The sequence below is a fragment of the Balaenoptera acutorostrata genome, chromosome 5 (assembly GCF_949987535.1).
Source record: "Balaenoptera acutorostrata chromosome 5, mBalAcu1.1, whole genome shotgun sequence".
Lineage (NCBI taxonomy): Eukaryota > Metazoa > Chordata > Mammalia > Artiodactyla > Balaenopteridae > Balaenoptera > Balaenoptera acutorostrata.
This window is the reverse complement of record NC_080068.1, coordinates 10,866,642-10,874,648: the sequence shown is the minus strand read 5'-3', so window position 1 is coordinate 10,874,648 and position 8,007 is coordinate 10,866,642.

The window sequence follows — 8,007 nt, the reverse complement described above, 5'->3', positions numbered from 1 at the left end:
AAAGACCAAATGGATCTACTGTGAGACCAGCCATTTTAGAAACGAATATAGCTGAGGAAATTATGACAGTTGTTATGAATTCCTACTGATCACCATAAATACATGTACTTATATACATGCGTGTATATTTATATGTCCACATACACTTACAGATATATAGATATATTTCAAAGTTATATGTTGCACGATTAAAAAAATGACTATACATTAGTAGGAAAGCAACTCTTGAGCTTTTCACAGATCTTAAAAACAAGCATTTGAGAACTGAATAAAGAGGAGAAGCAAGAGGGGGAGAAAAGGGAGGAAGTAGGAGGGAAATGGGAAGTGCCCCTGGGATAACAGTGTGATAACTTGGTGCATTCTGAAAATGTTATGTAATAGAGAAGCGACTCATGTTGGCAACTACAAATTGGACCCACAGTTTCATGTCATGACTGTGCTAAGTACCAACCAGGCTAGAAATGCATTAATAGAAAAGACACTGGGATTGGAGGCAGGAGATCTGGTTCAGATCTGGGGCTGACACTTGAAGCCCTCTAAGGACTCAGTTTCCTCATGTTCCAAGTAAAAGAAAGAAAGTGACTAATGATTCATACCTCAAAATTTAATGTGAGGGTTAAATGCTATAATGAAGCAATGAGAATATTGCCTGCTGTCAATGAGTGTTCAAGAAATACTATCCCTTCTCTTTTTCCCTATGAGAGGTGGTGGGTTCTTAATCTGTACATTTTCTTGTTTGTTTTACATCCAGATAGGGAAAGGCAAGAAACTACCTCAAGTTTTCTTTAATCTGTGATTTGGAGAAAACATGTTTTCAGTCAAATTATCCTTGCGCATTGACTGTGCTATACTAGATAGCGAGAGCGTTAGTTTTCAGACTTTTGTGCAGGAATAGTAAAACAGAATTCTATACATCGATACGTTTAAGCAGAATTTCCACTGAGCAGTTCTAAAAGAATTAAACTTTTTTGTTCATATCCTCCTAATTCAAATTTTTAAATCAGTTACTGAGGCAGAGACTAAAGATTACTTTTTCTTGCCTCATTGAAAGAACTACAAAAATGACATTTAAAAAATACTAAAATATTATTGTGCATTTGATTAATTAATATGCTTAATATTAATTATTTTAGGTATCAGATAAGACCAATAGCCTAAAAACTTTGTTTATTCAATCTGTTTTCTATGTTCCTAAGATAAACTTTTTGTAAACTATTCTGTAATTTTATTTTCACTAGATCAGAATAGTCTTAACTTTGTTTTACCTAAATCACTCAGTAGATCGATAAAGTTTTAGTCAGGAAAACGGGAACAATAGTTAGTTTTCAACAGAGAATATGCCTAGTGGCTGGTGCTGATAAGTCAGAAGCCCAGGAGAAGAGTCCCTCATTGTAGGGCCTCAGACATCTGAGGAGAGGGCGCTGCCCTCCTGGTCCTGGAAACCCAGAGGCGAGCAATGAGATTGGTTCTGGAAATTAAGAACAAAGCTAGAGATGAGGACTGATTGCTGGAATGAACAAAGACGGCTGGAGTTGGGTGACACTGACGACAGCATCAAGTACGAAGGGTCAGATCCCTTCTCCCCTGCATCTACTATGCCTCTAAGGCCCCCATTTGGCAGAATCCAAACAGAAAGTCAGCAGGCAAGGGAACATGATCTGTGGGTCCTAACCCCAGTACCAGAGAAAAAAGAAAGGAAAAATAAAGTTGGACTTAACAGCAGTAGCTTTGTAACTGGCAGAGTGACACTTCGTAAGTTTAGCAAAATCTTTCTTATCATCGCTTTTTTCCAGCAAATTTAGTTACCCAGGTATTAATGTGTGCTTTTTTTGTAATACTCCATCAACAAAGAATTGAGTACCTGGTATTCATGGAAAACAAATTAGTGTTGTTGTATAATTTTCAATTCAATGTTAAATATCTTGATTTAAATACAATCAGAGAACTGTTGAATTATCATCATCTGTTCAATTAATTACCCAAATATGAGGATCTAGTGCTAAAGTCAGCATTAGTTCTGATAAATTATTACTTTTTATCAAAACTCTATAAATATTCATTAATAAGATATATCTTCTGTTAGGACTCTGTAAAATGATGAATAATTTGTTATTATAAACTATTATTATTAATAAATTATTATTATTATTATTATCATCTGCGTAAATACTCTGCTTTGGTATTTATTCGTACAGCAGAGTCCTGTATCCTGAATCTGCCCAATGTTGAAATCAAGCTCCTCTATTTACTGCATCCAGTGATGGAAAATGTGATAGTGATTTGATTAGGCACATAAATACATGATTTTAGTATATAAAGAAACTAGCCCTTCATGTTGCCAAAATTTTTCCTGCTTCTGTAATCATCTCTGTTCCTGGTGTCTCTTTTTAGCACCTATGAGGCTGCATTTATTTTAAAGTTTCACTTGAATCACAGTTTTGTCACTGAATATACATAGCAGAACACAAAGCACATTCTATCACAGTTGGAAGGACAGGAAATTTGAGAAATATAGTATAAAATTAACACAATGACCAGAGTATTCTAATTTTCCCCAAGGAATCCATGAATCTACACCCTGCTGGATGGCAGCTCTCACATTTTCATTTGCTTTTCAGCGTTTCCAATAATTCTGTCTTTGAAAAGTGTTTTTGCCAGGATTGACGGCTGCAGAACTGAGTCTGGGAAATAAACAATCCAACATCCAGGTAAAAAGAATAAAGAAAGATGAGTGAGTTCTTCATAGTTGTTCTTTACTATTCTGATGTTTCTTCACCCTATAAAAATAAACAATTTTATCATCTGGATAAGTTTGTTTTATTAATAGGAGAGTATGAATAATAAAAAACAGTAAAGTAGAAAACTGGATAAGAAAAGGGAAAGAATTAAATGCCTGAACCAATCTTATTCTAATGAAAATTTTAAATAGCCAAACTAGAATGATATAATATTTTTATTGAAGTATAATTGATTTACAATATTATATTAATTTCAGGTGTACAGCACAGTGATTCAACATAATTGATTTACAATATTATATTAATTTCAGGAGTACAGCACAGTGATTCAATGAACTCTACAGATTATAGTCCCTTAAAATTATTAGAAGATGATAGGTATAATTACCTCTGCTTTACAATATATCCTTGTTGTTTATCTATTTTGTACATAGTCGTTTGTATATCTTAATCCCATACCCTTAATTTGCCCCCCCATTGGTAACCACTAGGTTGTTTTCTATATCTGTGAGTCTGTTTCTGTTTTGCATATACATTTGTGTTATTTTTTAGATTCTACATGTAAGTGATATCATACAGTATTTGTCTTTCTTTGTCTGACTTATTTCACTAAGCATAATATTCTCTAGGCCCATCCATGTTGCTGCTAATGACAGTATTTCACTCTTTTTTATGACTGAGTAATATTCCACTATATATACATATATATGTGTGTGTGTGTGTGTGTGTGTGTGTGTGTGTATATATATATATATATATATATATATATACACACACACACACACACCACATCTTATTTATCTGTTTGCCTGTTGATGGACACTTGGGTTGCTTCCATATTTTGGCTTTTGCAAATAGTGCTGCTATGATCATTGGGGTGCAGGCATATTTTCAAATTAGTGTTTTTATTTTTTCCAGATATACCCAGGATTGGAATTGCTGGCTCATATGGCAGTTCTATTTTTAGTTTTTTGAGGACCCTCCATACTGTTTTCCACATTGGCTGCACCAATTGGCATTCCCACCAACAGTGTACAAGGGTTCCCTTTTCTCCACATCTTCTCCAGCATTTGTAAACTTTTTGATGATAGCCATACTGACATGTGTGAGGTGATATCTCATTGTTGTTTGGATTTGCATTTCCCTAATAATTTTTTGAATAATATTTTGGATCAAAATCAAAATAGCATTTAAATCATCTCACAAATGCAGCAGTCTGCCTTTAGGAAGCTTTTGGAGCAAATTGCCAGGTTTTCAAGATAAGTACTGTCAAAATCAAAGCAGAACCCTGGTCCCTGGCAGGATTCCCTTGGGTAAGTGGACAGTTTCCTGCGAAAGGAAACATTGGAATCCAAGGAGAGACTGAATCCTGGAAACTGGAAATCAAGAGGTGAAGAAGTGCTTGGGAACCTCCTGGATCCTTCCCCTGGACACATATGCCAGGAACCAAAGATAAAAGAAAGAGTGGGTCTCATTTGTTCGATAAATAGCCATTGTATGAACTGAATATTTAGTAACACATAGGTCCACCATCAGAATTTCAAAGCCCAGAAAAATACATGTAAAAGATGAATGCCTTAGACTATAAATGATGCTCTCTATCATCTGTGCCCTAGTTAGCAGTGCACACCTTCTATTGAAGTGTCTGGACAGTTTGGAAATGAAAGTCCTGCAGGATAGAAAGTTTAAGAGTTAATGGATGCTTTTGATCTTCCAGCTGGTTATAATAAGGGTGGTGAAATCCGACAATACATTCTTTATAACCTGATTATAATTCAGTTCTTCAAATCCTCAGTCCTAAACACCAATGATTTTTAGGTTAACCTGTCCACCGCACCTTTTTTAAGAATGAGAGCTGAAATGGTAAGTCATATGATATTGGATAGAATGGTTTCAGAGCCTTAAATTCAAGCTTTGAAACGTTATTTTTGGTTGTACATATTTATTTTAAAATAGTCATAGTGCCAGTTTTTGTTCTTTACCCCCAGATTTTGTTCTCCACCCTCTGAAGCCTGTAAAATACAACACAAGCACTTATGAAAGAGGAGATGCACTGGTGCTAATTCTATGTATTTTATTCCCTGGCATATCTAATTATGAGAGAGTAGACGGAGGGATTAGTATATGTAGGAAACTTACAGCCTCCACATCATCCACTGGGGTGATACTGGTTGGTTAATCTTGGGCCAGTCCCATAGTTTCTACAAACTTCAGATTTCCTGGGAAAAGTATGATGACAAGTCTCATTGTGTAGCTACATAGTTTTATTTGAAAATATGACTAGCATTCTGAAGTATGTTATCTAGAGCTACCATAACAAAATGCCACAGAGTGGGTGGCTTAAATAACAGAAATTTATTTCTCATTTTTCTGGGGCTAGAAGTCTGAGATCAGTGTGTCAGAAGGGTTGGTTCCAGCTAAGGTCTCTCCCCTTGGCTTATAGCTGGCTGTCTTCCTCCGGTGTCCTCACATTGTCTTCCCTGTGTGTGTGTTTGTATCCTAACCTCTTCTTCTAATAAGGCCACCAGTTATATTGGATCAAGCCCACTTCAGTGACCTCATTTAAACTTAGTTACCTCTTTCGAGATGCTCTTTCCAACTACAGTCATATTCTGAAGTGCTGGAGGTTAAGACTTCCACATACAAGTTTGGGAGGGACATGATTCAGCCCATAACACTTGGGATATTAATTCTACTACCTGTTAGTGCCTTGGTAAATGAAGACCAGTATTTTAGAAAGAGAAAGTCATGAGAAATAAAAAGACAAAACTGAAAGAGGGAAAGGTTAGGGTGAAAAGAGGGAAAGAAAAATCCTGACTAAATGACAGGCTGCCTAATTATGTAAAGCTTCTGCATTCTATCCTCTACGTATTCAGAGAGATTTCTTTATTGCTCTACCTTCATTAAAGGTCTCAATATGTCAATCAGGATACACAGTTCACATATGGGAAATTTCTTCATGATGCCTTCTCTAAATCCATAGAAAAACTAAATGTTCATATCTGGCAAGCGTGCAGAAGCTCAACACCATTCCAGCACTGATAGAATAATTCGAAAGGATTTTAGATGAGACCTGTCATATTATTCCCATCTCTAATTAGCACTCTAAAAGGTGTAACTTTCTTTCTATGCAATTAAGCTCTACTCAGAAAGGTGTTAAATTCATTTTTTCTCGGGGAGAGGAACGATGTGGAAGAAATCTTTAGAAGTAGGATTATAGTAATCATGAGGGCATAAATCATCCAGGCCAAAAAACCAATACTTTTATAGAAAAAAATATCATGCAAAAAATAATTCCATGGACGTTATTAGTTCTTATAAGCAGGAATCAATAGAATACATGTTCTGCAGTGTCCTTTTGTTTGGGTAGGAGTTAAAGACTATGCTCCTTTCTGATAGGGACAAGTGACTTTATCTAGACGTTTCTCCTTGGAGAGCGGTCTCTCAGATTCTGACCCTTTCCACAATGGAGAGAAGCACTTGCCTTGCTTCACTACTGCTCTCCTCTGCCGCTCTGCTAGGTCATTTTTAGGCCATGATAATAAAAGATGCCTGAGAAACTCTGTTCATCTTCAGATAAGTCTCTGTGTACCATTGCAACATGCATCCCATAGCTTTGTAATAAAGATAGGGGACCCTCCTCACCACTGGCAAGATTCTCAGTCAAGATTTTAAATTTCCTGAAGAAAAACAGTATATTTTAAATACACTTAATGTTAAACAACTCTTTTAATGACAGACATATATATATATATGATTATTAACTAGATATTGCATATATGCAAACAACGTTGAAAGCTCTTCAGCTGTTTCAACTGATGGCCCCCAAGATACAGCTGGCAGTACTGATGCAATTTGATAGATTTTGGGGGAAGCTATTCTAATAGAGGTGACTTTAATGAAAGGGAAGGGAAGAGAATTGTCTTGGACAAAATAATTTTTAATGTCTTTAAATATTTTCATCTCTGACAACTTTTGGCTCTTCTAATTTGTTTCAAATTTTCAAACTTCCTTAGATGTCTAGTTTAAAATACAACAGCATATACTATGTATATGTTGTGAATGGCTGACTCGAACTCCTTCAGCTTCACTTCTTGATGCCAATCATTTCTTAAAATTTTAATTTTACAGACAATAAAATTGAATGGTTTTAAATAAATTATTTTGAGAAATTAGTAATATATACAAGATACTCTTGGGCCAATTCTCCTTTGCTTCTAAGTAAAAAAAAATTTTTTTTGTTGCTTGACCTTTGTCTTGGTGTTTTTCTGCTTAACTGGAAAAGTTTTTATAACCTCATTGTCTTTTTCCTAAAGTTAGTAGCTCTTCTATGTCCAGAACTAAAATCTATCCCTCACTTCTGCACGCATGATTTCACCATATGCAGCATTTGTCTCAGGAGAAGAGCAGTAAAATGATTGATTAGCCTGCTTTTTTTTTCCCCCTAAAATATGCTTTATAAGTTAAGTAGAATCAGTTCTTTCACATACCATCAAAATAATTATTTATATACATTATTTCAATCCATTTCCACCAAGTTGTGAGGTTGGTATAGATAACCCTTATCTTTTCAAGAGCAAAGAGCAAGCAGAGAAAAAGGTCAACAGCAAGCATTTGGGGCTGCATTGTGTGCTGCTTAAGAAGAAAGAATATGGAGACAACATAGCTCATCGTTTACTAGTTGTGTTACATATCACATAAAGAGGAAGTGACCTTAGATAACTACCTCATCAGAAATTTAACTTGGAAAATGGCATTGGTAAATCTTTTTGTGTAAAATGCAGGAACATTCATACAGCTGCATAAAACAGCATAAGATACATTTCTTTGAGAATATGACTTCTTTTTTTCTAAGAATGTATTTCTAGCAGTGAATTGCAGTCAAAGGTATGGACATATTGAATGGTTTTGATATATATATATATTTAAAAATTTTTTTATAAAAGGTAATTTTTAATAGGAGAGTCAACAGGTTATCTCATGTTGCTGGACATACTGATATTTTATTTTTTTCCTTTTTCTTATATGCATTTATGTACTTTTCTTTAATGAGCATATACTTTTCATGTAACAACAAAAAATAAAGGAGAATTATATTTATAGACTGTCATTTCAGTCTGTCCTGTCATGGCAATCCATTGATTTTTAACATATGTTGAGAGTGTTTTTTAATTATTTAAATGTTTCCTGCAGGTTAAGACCATAATCCAAGATGATCAAGAAGATTGAATTCTCAATTAATTGATTGTTGCCAAAGACTCTCATACAG